The sequence below is a fragment of the Ovis canadensis genome, chromosome 9 (assembly GCF_042477335.2).
Source record: "Ovis canadensis isolate MfBH-ARS-UI-01 breed Bighorn chromosome 9, ARS-UI_OviCan_v2, whole genome shotgun sequence".
Classification (NCBI taxonomy): Eukaryota; Metazoa; Chordata; class Mammalia; order Artiodactyla; family Bovidae; genus Ovis; species Ovis canadensis.
Genome location: NC_091253.1, coordinates 33,229,082 through 33,245,478, shown reverse-complemented (window position 1 = coordinate 33,245,478; position 16,397 = coordinate 33,229,082). Strand labels below are relative to the sequence as shown.

General features: G+C 41.4%; 1 long non-coding RNA gene across 1 annotated transcript in view; it reads left to right on the top strand.

Moving 5' to 3' along the window:
- Positions 1 to 4,762, top strand: part of LOC138446062 (uncharacterized) — a 32,550-nt gene extending 27,788 nt beyond the window's left edge. The window contains exon 4 of the long non-coding RNA XR_011259121.1: positions 3,894 to 4,762. This is a non-coding gene — a long non-coding RNA (uncharacterized lncRNA). The remainder of the gene's footprint in view (positions 1 to 3,893) is intronic.
- Positions 4,763 to 16,397: the final 11,635 nt, after the last annotated feature.

The window sequence follows — 16,397 nt, the reverse complement described above, 5'->3', positions numbered from 1 at the left end:
TTCCAGTTGTTTTAGGTAAAAAGTGAGGTTACCTATTTGATGTTTTTCCTTGTTTCCTGAGGTAGGATTGTATTGCTATAAATTTCCCTCTTAGAACTGCTTTTGCTCCATCCCATAGGTTTTGGGTTGTCACGTTTGTTTCTAGAAATTTTTTTATTTCCCTTTTGATTTCTTCAGTAACCTGTTGGTTATTTAGAAATGTGTTGCTTAATCTCCATGTGTTTGTGTTTCTTACAGTTTTTTTCTTGTAATTGATGTCTACTTTCAAAGCATTGTTGTCAGAGAAGATGCTTGATATTATTGCAATTTTCTTAAATTTACTAAGGTTTGATTTGTGACCCAAGATGTGGTCTATCCTGGAAAATGTTCCATGTGCACTTAAGAAGAAGGTGTATTCTTCTGCATTTGGATGGGGTGTCCTGAAGATATCAACGAGATCCATCTCATCTAATGTATCATTTAAGACTTGTGTTTCCTTTTTAATTTTCTGTTTTGGTAATCTGTCCATTGGTGTGAGTGGGGTGTTAAAGTTTCCTACTATTATTGTGTTACTGTCAATTTCTCCTTTTATGTCTGTTTGTATTTGTCTTACCTATTGATGTGCTACTATGTGGGTTGCATAGATATTTACAATTGCTATGTCTTCCTCTTGGATTGATCCCTTGATCATTATGTAGTGTCTTTCCTTATCTCTTGTAATCTCCTTTGTTTTAAAGTCTATTTTGTTTGATATGAGGATTACTACTCCAGCTTTCTTTTGCTTCCCATTTTCATGGAATATATTTTTATATTCTCTCACTTCCAGTCTATATGTGTCTTTAGGTTTGAAGTGGGTTTCTTGTAGACAGCATATATATGGGTCTTGTTTTTGTATCCATTCAGCCAGTCTGTGTCTTTTGGTTGGAGCATTTAATCCATTTACATTTAAAGTAATTATTGATATATATGTTCCTATTGCCATTTTCTAAGTTGTTTGGTGTTGATTTTGTAGATCTTTTTTCTTCTTTTGTATTTCTTGACTATATAAGTCCCTTTAACATTTGTTGTAAAGCTGGTTTGGTGGTACTGAATTCTCTTAACTTTTGCTTGTCTGAAAAGCTTTTTATTTCTCCATCAGTTTTGAAAGAGATCCTTGCCAGGTACTGTAATCTTGGTTGTAGATTTTTCCTTTTTAGTACTTTAAATATATCCTGCCATACCCTTCTGATCTGCAGAGTTTCTGCTGAAAGATAAGCTGTTGAGCGTGTGGGGTTTCCGTTGTATGTTACTTGTTGCTTCTCCATTGCTGCTTTCAATATTTTTTATTTGTGTTTAGTCTTTATTAGTTTGATTAGCACGTTTCTTGGTGTGTTTCTCCTTGGGTTTATCCTGTATGGGACTGTTTGTGCCTCTTGGACTTGATTGACTATTTCCTTTTCCATGTTGGGGAAATGTTCAACTATAATCTCTTCAAAAAATTTCTCATACCCTTTCTTTTTCTCTTCTGGGACCCCTGTAGTTTGAATGTTGGTGTGTTTGATATTGTCTCAGTGGTCTCTGAGTCTATCACCAGTTCTTTTCATTCTTTTTACTTTATTCTGCTCTTCAGAAGTTATTTCCATCATTTTATCTTTCCACTCACTGATTCGTTCTTCTGCTTCAGATATTCTGCTATTAATTCCCTCTAGAGTATTTTTAATTTCAGTAATTGTGCTGTTTGTCTCTGTATGTTTATTCTTTAATTCTTCTAAGTCTTTGTTGATTGATTCTTGCAGTTTCTCCATTTTATTTTCAAGGTTTTTGATCATCTTTACTATCATTATTCTTAATTCTTTTTAGGTAGTTTGCCTATTTACTATTCATTTATTTGGACTTCTGTGTTTCTGGTTTGCTCCCTCATTTGTGGAGTATTTCTCTGCCTTTTTATTATTATTATTTTTAACTTATTGTGTTTGAGGTCTCCTTTTCCCAGGCTTCAAGGTTGAATTCTTTGTTCCTTTTGGTTTCTGCCCTCCTAAGTTTGGTCCAGTGGTTTGTGTAAGCTATGTATAGGGTGAGATTTGTGCTGAGTTTTTGTTTGTTTGATTTTCCTCTGATGGGCAAGGCTGAGTGAGGTGGTAATCCTGTCTGCTGATGATTGGGTTTGTACTTTTGTTTTGTTTGTTGTCTAGATGAGATGTCCTGCACAGGGTGCTACTGGTAGTTGGGTGATGCAGGGTCTTGTATTCAAGTGGTTCCCACTATTTGATCCTCCCTAGGGTTAGTTCTCTGGTAGTGTAGGGTCTTGGAGTCAGTGCTCCCCTTCCAAAGGCTCCAGGCTTGATCTCTGGTCAGGAATGAAGACTCCACAAGTATTTTGTTATGGCATTACATGAGATTAAAACAAATATCCAAGATGACCCCCAGACAAATGGCAGTTACAACATCAGGCAAATAATAATTAAAATGGAATTTACACACATACATATACACCCATGAACAAAAACAGTCCAACAAAAATAAAGTACAGTAGATTGACCTGGTGAACAAAGGAAATCAAAAAGTATATTTACCAGTTAAGAACAAAACTAACTAAAGCACAAACTGGAAAACAAAACTGAAACAAGGTGCCAAGTGGGGAATAAAGCAATGAAAGTAAAACTTACAAAATATTGAGAGAAAAGGAAAGAAAGAAAGAATAGATATGCAGAGTTAAATAGAGGTAGATGAAGAAGACCTATATACATTAAAATTTAACTGCAAGGGGAAAAGAACAGTTAATTTCAGTCACTCAGTCGTGTCCAACTCTTTGCATCCCCATGGACTGCAGCATGCCAGGCTTCCCTGTCCATCACCAACTCCCAGAGTTTACTCAAACTCATGTCCATTGAGTCAGTGATGCCATCCAATAATCTCACCCACTGTCATCCCCTTCTCCTCCTGCCTTCAATCTTTCCTAGCATCAGGGTCTTTTCCAATGAGTCAGTTCTTTGCATCAGGTGGCCAAAGTTTCAGCTTCAGCATCAGTCCTTCCAGTGAATATTCAGGACTGATTTCCTTTAGGATGGACTGTTTAATCTCCTTGTAGTCCAAGGGACTCTCAAGAGTCTTCTCCAACACCACAGTTCAAAACATCAATTCTTTGGTGCTCAGCTTTCTTTATAGTCCAACTCTCACATCCACACGTCACTACTGGAAAAACCGTAGTTTTGACTAGATGGGCTCTTGTTGGCAAAGTAATGTCTCTGCTTTTCAGTATGCTGTCTAGGCTGGTCATAGCTTTTCTTCCAAGGAGCAATTGTCTTTTAAGTTCATGGCTGCAGTCACCATCTGCAGTGATTTTGGAGCATCCCCAAAATAAAGTCTGTCACTGTTTTCATTATTTCCCCATCTATTTGCCATGAAGTGATGGGACCAGATGCCATGATCTTTGTTTTCCAAATGTTGAGTTTGAAGCCAACTTTTTCATTCTCTTTCACTTTCATCAAGGGGCTCTTTAGTTCTTCACTTTCTGCCATAAATGCAAATGGATCTGCATTTATGAAGTTATTGATATTTCTTCCGGCAATCTTTATTCCAGCTTGTGCTTCATCCAGCTCAGCATTTCACATGATGGACTCTGCATATAAGTTAAATATGCTGGGTGACAATATACAGCCTTGATGTGCTCTTTTCCTGATTTAGAACCAGTCTGTTGTTCCATGTCCAGTTCTAACTGTTGCTTCTTGACCTGTATAGAGATTTCTCAGAAGACATGTCAGGTGGTCTGGTATTCCCATCTTTTGAAGAATTTTCCAGAATTTGTTGTGATCCACACAGTCAAAGGCTTTGGCATAGTCAATAAAGCAGAAGTAGATGTTTTTCTGGAACTCTTGCTTCTTCGATGATCCAGTGGATGTTGGCAACTTCATTTCTGGTTCCTCTGCATTTTCTAGAACCAGCTTGAACATCTGGAAGTTCACGGATCACGTACTGTTGAAGCCTGGCTTGGAGAATTTTGAGCATTACTTTGCTAGCGTGTGAGGTGAGTGCAATCTGAGTGCAATGACAGTAGGAATGAGTGCAACAGTAGGAAAGGCAAATAGAGGAATAAATGTAGAGAAATATGATAGGTTTTAAAAAATTAAATTATAAAAAAGAGAAAAGAAAAAAAAACAGAAAAAGAAGAAAAAAGTAGGGGGGGAAGGAAAACTCTACAGAACAGCAAAGGCCCAACGTAGAGGCAGAGGTTTATAACAACAATTAAAAATATGACTGAATATACACATATACATATACACCCATAAGCAAAATCAAAAGTCAAAAATAGCATATGATAGACTGACTCAGCAAACAAAGATAACCAAAAATTATATCTACCAGAAGAAAGCTAACTAAAACACAAACTGGAAATCAAAATTAAAGCCAGGTGCCAGTTGGGGAATAAAGCAATGAAAATAAAACTAACAAATATGTTCAGAGGAAAGGAAAGAAAGAAAAAAAGAAAGAATCAATATGCAAATTTAAATAGAGGTAGGTAAAGAAGATTTATATACATTAAAAATTAACTTCAAGGGGAGACAAACAGTAGGAGAAAAAAACAAAGGAATAAATGTAGAAAAAATAATAATAGGTTGAAAAAAATAAAATAAAAAACAAAAAGGAAAACACAGAACAGCAGAAGCCCAACGTAGTGGCAGAGCTTTATAAAAACAATAAAAAATGTGACTGAGGAAAAAAAAAAAAGCTCAACACCTTAATTAGATTTCATAGTGCCAATAAAATCAACAACTACAATGGAGGGGAGAAAAAAAGAAAAAAAAAATCCAAAACAATCTACAGAGCAAGTCAAAACATAAGAACAATAAATGTTTTTCTTGAGTCACTGCTGTCAGAGTCCTTTCCCTTGCTGGGAGTCCACCTAACCTCCCTAGGATGCCCTCCAACACTGTGCTGATCTCTGGACCTGCTGTGGGGGCAGCTCAGATTCTAGTCTGGTCATACTCCTGTGTGTTCTTGCCTCCAGTGTCCACAGCTATCAGAACTAGTGCGTCTTCTTTTGTGGGAGCTCTCAATGTCCTTTTATATATTCCACAGACACAGAGTCTGCCTCGTTGATTGTGTAGCTTTAATCTGCAGTTTGTACAGCTGGTGGGAAGGTTTTGGGTCTTCTTCCTTAGCCACACTGCCCCTGGGTTTCAATTGTGGTTTTATTTCCACCTCTGCATGTGGGTCGTCCACTGGCGTTTGCTCCTGAGGCTGCCCTGGAGGACTTGGGTTTACCTCTGTGAAGGCTGGGTGTGGAGGTGGTGCTTGGGTCACAGGGTTTCTGGCAGCACCAGGTACTCAGGGGAGTTGGCAGCTAGGGCAGCAGGAAATATAGTGCTCTAGAAGGTATGTCGACCAGTATTGGCCAATATGCTCCAGTATTCTTGGCTGGCGAAACCCCTCCCTGACAGAGAAGCCTGGCAGACCACAGTCCACAGGGTCGCAAATAGTTGGACACTACTGAAGTGACCCTGTGTGCATAGACTCAAGGCTTTTTTGCCTGTGGCAGCTCTTCCCCAGTGAGAGTTGAACAAGAAGGTGGTGCAAGCTTGGCTTGTGGGGACCCTGGTGGCGCCAGGTGTGCAGTGACTCGGACTGCCTCTGCCACAGGAGTTATGGTCCTATCAGAGTCTTTCTTCCAGCCTCTTGTAGCTGGCGATCAGAAGGCCTCTTTGGCCAGTTTTTCCATAGCTGCGCCCATTCAGGCACTTAGAGGGCTCCATTGCCTGGGAGCCTTCTCTGTTGTTCAGTGAGTCAGGCACTTAAAGGGGCACCCTGGGTGGGGTCCTGCTCTGTAGTTCAGTGTGTCAGGCATTTGATGGGCCAGTCTCTCTATTGTTCAGCTGCAGATGCTGGCAGTGTGGGGAGACAGCCCCTACATGTGACTCAGCAGTATCACCTTGCTTCCGTGGCTGCCCAGCTTTCCTCCACAGGCATTTCCCACCACAACCTCCTCCCTCTCATGCCCTCAATCCATCTCACCACAGTTAACAGCAGCCCTTGCCCTGGGATTGCTCCACAATCCCCAAACTCCAGCTCCCAGCCGCTGCACCTTCCAGGGGACCTGTGTCCCTGTCCAGGGTACGTATGGCTGCGGCAAGGACTGTCTGATTCTCATTCCATTTAGGCTGCCACAGATCAGCTGTTTCATTCTCAGCCTTAAATGTTTCTCCTCTGACTCAGACAGTTGCCCTGATGTGGGGATCGGACCCCCTGTTTCATTTCCCCCACCAGCTGAGGGCAGTTTCAGTCCTACTAACACTCCTGTTTTCCCCCTGGTTCCTTCCTCCTCCTGAGTTTTGCGTGGGTCTATGTATTCCCTCCCTCTGGTCAGGCACTCCTGTCCACTCTCAGCTGGTGTTCTGCATGCACTTCTGTGCCTGAAGGTGTATTCCTGATGTATCTGTGGAGAGAGATGTACTCCACGTCCACCTACTCCTCTGCCATCTTGTTCTCAAGTTTGTTTTTTAATTGGTTTATATTACTTGAAAATAGAGGCAATTTATTCTTTGCAACTTTGCATAGCTTTAGTTGATTTTTCTTATCAAATTGCATTGGCTATTACTTCCAGCACAATGTTGCAAGCAGAGGAGATAGTGAACATCTTTTCCGTGTTCTTGATCTTAGTGGAAAAGTCCCTAGTGTCTTCCCACTAAGGAAGATGTTGCTAAGAAAGTATTCAGCAGTGCTTATTTTCTTAAATGGTTAAGTTGGAAATGCATATTGAATTTTGATACTTTTCAGCATCTCTGGAGATAGTCACATTTTTCCTTTGATCTATTCGTTTTTTGGACTATATTAATATAATTCCTATGATGAAATCAGCTGCATTCCTAGCATAAATGCCATTTGGTCATTTGCCTTCATTTATGAAGAATTTTTTTTGGGGGGGAGAGGAAATGGGACTGGATGTGAGATTTTTGATTGGTTGTTATTTTATTTCAGTACTTTAGAAATTTTATTCCATTGACTGCATCTATAATTTCTGTTGAAAAGTCAGTTAGCAAACATTGCTATTCCTTTGAATGTAAGGCATCTTCTTTATCTGGATGCTTTTATGATTTTTTTTCTTTTCCCTCGATTTTTAGCAGTTTTACTACAATACGCATAGATGTTGCTTTATTCTGCAACTTGATATCTTCCAATAGTTTTAGAAATTGAAGGTACCTCTTCAAATATTTGTTTTGCTTTTTCTCTCCCTCCTCTCAATTTTGGAATTTGGTTACACAATATATTAGATGTTTCAATGTGTCCCAAATGTCTCTTATGATTTTTTCTGTATTTTCCACCATCATTTTTTTCACGTGTGTTTAATTTAAATATTTTTAGTGACTCTGAGTCACAAATCTGCACTCTAGCTGTTTCTAATTTGCTATCAAAGCCACTTACTGTATTCTTACTTTTATTTAACTCTTTGAAACATTTCTAGAATTGCTGTTTGATGGTTTTAAAAAGGGATTTCAATTTTCTGATGATCTTTTCTACCTTTCCATCTACTCCCTAGAATCAGTTCAGTTCAGTTCAGTCATTCAGTCGTGTCCAACTCTTTGCAGCCCCATGGACTGCAGCATTCCAGGCTTCCCTGCCCATCACCAACTTCTGGGGCCTGCTTAAACTCCCTAGAAAAGATAACTTTAATCTTGATGATAGTCAAGTGTACACCTGATAACCTAAACATGTGGATAATCTGGAGATTCACTTAAGTCATTTTTTTCCGGCTCTTGGCTTTTGTTCATTTTTTATCTCTTTTCTGGCCTACCAATACATTTCTATTGAATATCAGATATTGCATATAAAAATGTAGAGGCTCTTGGTGAAGTGGTCCTTCTCCAGATAGGATTGAATTTTCTTTTGGCAGAGGAGAATGACCACATTATCCTATTCTATGTGAGACTGGGTTTTGGGCTGTTAGGGCTGATCTATTTTGGATTTGTTCTTTAATTTTAATTGAAACAGAATTGACATATAATATTATGTTAGTTTCAGGTGTATGACATAATGATTTGACATTTACATAATTATGAAATGATCATGGTAGTTCAGTAAACCATACAAAGTTATTATAATATTACTGACCATACGTCTTATTCTGTATGTTATATACCTGTGACTTATTTATTATATAACTAGATGTTCATAGCTCTTAATTTCCAGCATCTATTTCACCAACCCCAACCCCCTCCCTCTGGCAACCACCCATTTATTCTCTGTACCTATGAGTCTGTTTTTGGTTTATTTTTTAGGTCCCACATACAAGTGAGATCATGCATTGTTTTCTGTGACTTATTTCACTTAGCATAATACCCTCTAGATCCATCCGTGTTGTTAGCAATAGGAAGATTTTTAAATGGTTGAGTAATATTCCATTTGAATGTATATACTAGGGACTTCCCTGGTGGTCCAGTGGTTAAGAATCTGCCTTCTAATGCAGAGGATGTCAATTCAATCCCTGGTCTGGGAACTAAGCTGCCACATGCCATGGGGCAACTAAGCCCACAAGCTGCAACTAAGACCCAATGCCTTTAAGAAGGATAAGGTTGGATAAAGAAGGATAAAGTTGGATAAAGAAGATATATGCTACATCTTCTTATCCATCCGTCTGTTGATGGACACTTAACTTGCTTCTGCCTCTTGGCTATTGTAAATAATGCTGCAGTGAACATTGGAGTACATATATCTTTTTGAATTTGTGTTTTTGTTTTCTTTGGGTAAATACCCCGCAGGGAAATTGCTGGATCATATGGCAGTTCTATTTCTAAATTTTTGAGGAATCTCCATACCATTTACTGTAATGTCTGCACCAAGTTACTATCATTGTAAACTTTACTATGCAATGTAAACTCTAAAGTTCTCTCTATTAATTATTGCTACTGTTAGGCAGTGCATACCAAAGGTGTGGTGCAGGAGGACTTCCTTTTCTCCACATCCTCACCAACAACTTATTTCTTGTCTTCCTGAAGTCAGCCATTCTGACAGGTGTGAGGTGATATCTCCTTGTGTTTTGATTTGCATTTCTCTGATAATTAGTGATGTTGAGCATCTTGTCATGTGAACTGCTTTGTTTTCATGGGAGTCACTTCGACTTTTGAATCAATTGCATTGTAAACTCTAAAGTTCTCTCTACTAATTACTGCTACTGTTAGGCAGTGAATACAAAAGATGTCACACAGTCAAAACTACTGACTCTTGGTGCCTTTGAACTCCCTGCATCATTGCTCTGTGAAGCCCTGTTCATAGTACCTGTCATAACACTTCACACACAGTAGATGCTCAGAAAGGCTTGATTAACCAATCCAAGAGGATGCAGTTAGACACCTTTATTTTGCAGATGGAAGGGAGGTTCAGAAGTTCTTTTTCAGTCATCTTGGGGTGTCACTTTTTTTTCTTTTACTGAAATTCTCTCACATCTGGAAACATCTATCAGAGCACTGGGATGAGGCCTTTTGATTTTTAATTGCATGTGTCTAAGCAGAGAGGTAAGGAGGGGGAAGAAATAGCAGAAGCTATTGTATGGTCAGAGCAGCACATTTGTAGGCCTGAAAACTTGATTCTCTCAGTTCATCCAGGTGGAACTGGTCACAGGGCCTGCTCCATGCCTGAACTGCCAGGAGTTAGACAAATGGACCAACATGCCAAATTAATAATTTCCTCCATGACATTTATATGACTTGAGCACTGGAACAACGAGCATTCACAGAACACTTCCTCCTGGGAGAAATGTCACCTCAAGAGACTAAACCACAGATAAGAAGGGTGTGTAGGGAGCACAGAATTGCACGTAGAGAGGTTCTTTATCAAGGCTGTGTGCACTGGGGCATTGGAAAATATGTGTCCCTCCCTGATCTAGGGATATTAAATTTGTTTTTATTGGAGTATAATTGCTTTACAATGTTGTAGTTTCTGGTGTACAACAAACTGAATCAGCTTTAGGTATCCACGTGTCTCCTCCCTCTTGAGCCCCCCTTCCCACCCTCCCTCCCCCCACCACCCCTCTAGGTCATCACGGAGCACTGAGCTGAGCTCCCCGTGCTGAGCAGCAGCTCCCCACTGGCGGTCTCTGTCACACCCTCTAGTGTAAACGTGTCAGTGCTGCTCTCCCAGTTTCTCCCAGCTTCCCCCCAACCAACACTGTGCCCACAAGTCCATTCTCTGCATCTGCGTCACTGCTCCTCCCCTACAAACACCAATCTCAATGGCCGTCATCAGAAAATTTACAATAATAAATGCTGGAGAGAGTGTGGAGAAAGGGGAATCCTCTTGCACTGTTAGTGGGAATGCAAACTGATACAGCCACTAAGAAGAACAGTATGGAGGCTCCTTAAAAAGCTGAAAATAGAGCTACCACATCACCCAGCAATCCCGCTGCTGGGCATATACTCTGAGAAAACCACAATGCAAAAAGACACATGTACCCCAACGTTAACCGCAGCACTGTTTACGATAACCAGGACATGGACACAGCCTGAATGTCCACTGATAGATGAATAAAGAAGACGTGGTACACATATACAGTGGAATACTACTCAGCCATAAAAGGAACAAAATTGGGTCATTTGTAGTTATGTGGATGGACCTAGGGTCTGTCATACAGAGTATAGTAAGTCAGAGAAAAACAAATATCATATATTAACACTTCCCTGGTGGCTCAGACTGTAAAGCATCTGTCTACAATGCAGGAGACCCGGGTTTGATCCCTGGGTTGGGAAGATCCCCTGGAGAAGGAACTGGCAACCCACTCCAGTACTATTGCCTGGAAAATCCCATGGATGGAGGAGTGTGGTAGGCTACAGTCCATGGGGTCGCAAAGAGTCAGACACAACTGAGCGACTTCACTTTCCCCACTTTCCATGGCATATAAGGACATTGTTTGTTCATTTGTTCATTTATTTATTCATTTTATGTCTCTTGAGCCTGCCCTGTGTTAGGCACTGGGAATACCAGAACGAATATATTTCCATCTCTGTTCTTAAGAGGATTTCAGTTCAGTGGAGAAGACTGATAAAGAGAAAAATAGCACATGGTGATTTGGACAGTTTCCTCCAATAGCTGTGCAGGTTCCTGACTGTATCGGTTATCTAGTGATGGATAACAAACCGTCCCGAACTTTGTGACTTCAGGTAGCCACAAATGCCTACTGCTTCTGAGCCTGTGCTTCAAGCTGCTTAGTTCTGGTTTCAGCAGGCTTCCTCATCTAGCCTGCAAGCAGCTCCAGGTCGCTAGGTGGCTCTGCTTTGGGAGCTTGGCTGGTGTTCCTCGGTTTTCCTGGAGGATGGTCTTCCATCCTCCAGCAGGCTGGCCTGGGCTTGCTCACACAGCAGGGAGAGCAATGCTGTGCAAGGGGTCTTGGGGGTCTGTACTCGGGACTGATGGCCCATTGCTTCCACCACATTCCGTTGGCCCAAGCGTCACGAGGCTGGTCCAGGTAAAAAGCGCAATGAAACAGACCCCCTTTCCTTTGATGGAAAGAGCCGTAAAGTGGTGCCGGAAAGTGCCCAGATCCAGGGAGGAGTGAAGAACGGTGGTGGCTATTTTTGCCATCAGCTGCAATGACTCACACAGACGTGTGTGGTTGAATTGGCTGGCTATGTAGGGAACCTGGGGCAGGAAGAAAAGTTAGGTAATTGAAAAAAAATTCAAGTTATACAACACCTCATTAAATGAAGGTTAATTTGCTGAAAGTGGTATCATGTTTCTCTTGCAGTGAAGATTTCTCTCTAAATCCCCGAGACTGAACTCAGCTCGATGCTCTGTGATGGCCTAGAAGGGTGGGATGGGGAAGGTGGGAAGGAGGTCCAAGAGGGAGGGGATATATGTACACAGACTGCTGATTCACGTTGTTGTACAGCAGAAAACAACACAACATTGTAAAACAATTATCCTCAAATTAAAAAAAAAAAAATCTCTGGGACCAGTCAGAGAAGGGTGGTGAGAGACATGCAGCCAGGTTTCACCCACGCAAGCTGGCCTGATGGTCTTTACAGGACGCCTGTGATGAGGGTGTGAGCCTCCAGGGCACAGGTGCTCACTGAAGCCTGGGGACTAGTGCAGGCAGGCGGGGAGATGAGAAATTTTTTTTTTTTAAGTAGTCAGAAAGTTAGGACAGCAGAGCAAGAGAGGACCCAGAGATTCAAACTCAGGGTTGGAAGATAGATAACAAAGTAAGATGACATTTGAATAGATGGAAGCTTGGATTCTTGTAAATACCAAGCGACTACCATACTATTTATACTATATGTGTCTTGTGCCATTTTGCCGTGCTGGGGACACCTGCTAAAGTTCCAATGGGATCCTAGATAATAACTTGGTATCTCAGGACTTTTAAAAAGCATGTGTGCTTAGTCGTGTCCGACTCTTTGCCACCCAAGGACTGTAGCCCGCCAGGCTCCTCTCGCAAGAATACTAGAGTGGATAGCCATTTCCTTCTCCAAGGGATCTTCCCGACCCAGGGACTGAACCTGGGTTTCCTGCAATGCAGGCAGATTCTTTACCATCTGAGCGTCCAGGGCAATCCCATTTTAAAAGGCACATTAAGTTCTCAGTAGAATGCCTGACCCATAGAAGGGTCTCAACAAATGATTGCCATTATGCTATTATTACTGTTTTTAGTATAGCTACAATTTTGCAGATTGGAGGTCTGGGGGTCTCATCCCTCTCTGTACCAAGATGCTCCATCCCTATGAGTTCTATTGTCAGTCAGGTGAGTGGGAACCCAGCTTGAGGAAACAGCTGGGAGGGGGTGGAACGAGGGGGCGCAGTGAGAGCACAATCTGTATCCTTTCTAAAAACGGCTCTCATGGGAGAAAATTACTAATCACTGCCATTCTTCTGCATCTGGTGTTAATTCTTCCAGGTAAAGGACACTATAAATGGAGTGTTAAGTTCTTAATTTAGAGTGTTTCGGTGGGGAGTGGGGTGGGGTTGCAGTTATTCATTTTATTAGTCACTGTTCAAGGCTTTGAAAAGAGCAGAAGTTTTGATGTTGAAGGAAATATCTCACTTGCATCAAGAGGCTTTTCTTTTGAATACCCTGGCACTGGATTTGGAAACAGGTGGGTCATTGCGGGTGTTATAGGTGTTTGGTGTGCTTTCATGGGGGAGAGGATTGAAAGTCAGTAACAAAGATGAACTTCATATTGCATGGACTATTGCAGTAGACTTCTGATCGGCCTGCTGTTTCCACTTTATTCTCCTCCAACCCTTTTTCTATATGGTAGACAAAGTGGCTTTCTTAAAATCAGATGTTGAAGGACCTACTGGGTAGCACAGGGAACTCTGCTTGATGTTAAGTGGCAGCATGGATGGGAGTGGGGTTTGGAGGGGAATGGTTACGTGTATATGTATGGCTGAGTCCCTTTGCTGTTCGTCTGAAACTATCACAGCATTGTTAATCAGCTATATGCCAATATGGGCTTCCCACGTGGTACAGTGATGAAGAATCCACCTGTCGATGGAGACTCGGGTTCGATCACCGGGTCAGGAAGATACCCTGGAGAAGGGAATGGCAACCCACTCCAGTGTTCTTGCCTGGAGAGCTCTGTGGACAGAGGAGCCTGGTGGGCTACAGTCCATGCGGATGCAAAGAGTCGGACACGGTTGAGCCACTAACAACCTGAACGTGATGTGTATTCATGGGTGGTTCACTTTGCTGTGCTGTAGAAACTAACACAACATTGTAAAGCAGCTACAATCCAACAAAAAAGTTTTTAGAAAGAAGTTACTGCTTTTAAAATGGTGATTGGGAAAGAAGATGATTGAAGCTGAGACCCAAAGGATAAGAAATAGCCAGTTATGAGAGGGGGCATTGCTGGTGCAGAAGCAAGCTAGAAGGAGATCAATATGACTGGAGCTTAGCCAACAAAGAGGAGATGAGAAATGATTTGAAGATGTGAATTCAAGACTATGGTCTGAAATCCTCAGCAAGGAATGGGATTTTACCCAGTGTAATGGAAATCTGCTTTTGATGATTGCCTCTTTTTTGATTGCCTTCGCATTTAGATCACCATCGAGCATTAAGTAGAATTCCTGTGCTATACAGTAGGATATCTATTAGTTATCTCTTTTATACATAGCATCAATAGTGTATGTATGTCAATTAAAATCTCCCAATTCATCCCACCCCACTTTCCCCTTTGGTACCCATAAAAAGCAGAATCTTCTTAAGACAGCAAAACTTTTGATGTATAGCAGAAACCAACACCATATCAAAAAGCAATTATCCTCCAATTAAAAATAATTTTTTTAAAAAAAGAAAATCATTGAAAAAACTTTGCCCCTTTCAATTAGTGACTAATTAAATGGCTAGTGGTTAGTGATTAATGACTAGTGACCAATAACATGAGCAATCTCATTCCCCCAACACTTTACATTTCACCAGCCAGTAGTTTCTTTCTCATAAATAGACAGTAGTGATGTTAGTAAACAATTTTTTGTTTGTTGAATTGCATAGTGCCTCTCTATACCACCACTGTCTTGTGGCCAGAACTTCCTGTCATGAGCATGAACTTCCTACCAGACCCACTAGTCACACGGCTGAGTAAGACCAGGAAAAGTCATCACAAAGTGAGAGTGAGATCAGGTTTGAGCAGGTCCAGGGGGGCAGAAGTATGTTACATAAAGTATGTGTGATCCACCCCTGATGCTGTGAAGTGGGACCCTAGTCCATGTGGATGCTATGCAGGATTTTATGTTAGTGAAGCAATTACTTTGTAAGCTCTCAGATGCCGTCCTACATCTTATGGGTGAGAAAGACACAGATCCAGAGAGACGAGATTCTATCATAAGCATCAGCACTGTACTTGGCAGAAAGTAAGCACTTAGTAAATCTTAGCTACACGAATACTTTCTCCATCACAGGTAACTTTCACAGATAATGCCTCTGCCCTGGAATTGGTAAAATGGACTGAATCTTTCTGTCTTCCCTGTCAGAAGCCTGTTAATAAATTTTTCCATTGAGATTTTCAAGCAGATAACGTAATGGTGGAGTTGATGGTTTAAATTGCCCACTGTATTTCCATCATAAGAAGCAGAGGGTTCCTGAATAGAAGAAGCCTGCGATATGAATCTGTTTTCTTTTGTCTGGTCCAGAGTGCTATTGGTGAACTGCAGCCTGGATGTGGTTGATCAAACATGGAGTGATATATAGATAAAAAGGGGATTTATGGTTGTTAAATTAATTGAAATACTTTGAGATCCACAAATTCTTATTCAGAGTCCCAATTATTTGGAAAATATGTGAAAATTAATGTAAAAAATTCTGGAATATTTTCTTTGTTTGACTTTGAACGTGGTTGAGAAGAGTCCGTGACTTTAGGGGTTGACCCAGAGTCTCTATTTCTGTACCTGTTGGGTTGACTTGTAGCTTTGTTTCTGGTTCCAAGGAGTGAAGACTGTTGATCATGTCTAAGAATATATAAAGCTAGACCAATGCTTTGTTAGTTCTGCATTTGAGAGTTGTGAGAAATAAAGAAGTAATTTGTCTGCTGCTATTTTAACAGCACCTTGTTCTCCATTCTCTTCCTTTTCTTGACCTCAGGCTAATTTTTTTATTGTCAGAATCAGCGCAGGTTGGACTGTTGCTGTTTTAACCCAACCCATAGAATCAGGGATTGTGCAGATTGGAAGAGAGGATCCAGGCCAACACTTCGAATTTTTCAGCTAGGGAAATTGAGGCTCAGAGCAGTCATATGGGGACCCAGACCTTGCGAGTGAAGTTAGCAAGGGAATCGGGATTCGGAATAGGACTCTGGTCTCATCTTGTCGTGTACCTCTTGTTGCATCAATGAAATGGACCTACTAGCTACTCTTCCTACTATCCTACCACACCAGGAAAAAGAGAAGCAAAGACTAGCAGACACTAGAGGAGAGGAAGAGGTGACGAGGAACTTCTCCCCGACGTGGCGTGTCCTTGCTCTTTTCATCCTCGCACACACTTTGTGGTTGATGTGCTGAAGCTTCATTTTTGATGCACAAGCCATTGGGCCATCTCAGAGGGATGGTCTGATATTGTTGTTTAGCCTCTAAGTCGACTCTCTGCGACTCCACGGGCTGTAGCCATCAGGCTCCTCTGTCCATGGGATTCTCCAGGTGAGAATACTGGAGTGGGTTGCCATTTCCTTCTCCAGGGAATCTTCTCCAGCATATCCCTGACCCACGTCTCCTGCCCTGCAGGCAGATTCTTTACCACTGAGCCACTGGGGAAGCCCGATGCTCTGTTGGCATGTCCTAATTAAGATCTTTTGATGAGAACCAAGATAACAGTCTTAATAACTGTAGCTAATATTTTTGGAATACTGAGGATGAGCTAGCTGTCTGTAAACTGTGCCTCTGAGTGCTTCGTGGCAGCCATAGGAGATGGGCACTGTGATAATCCCATGGGCAGGTAAGAAACCAAGGAGAGGTGGGCAAATAGAGAT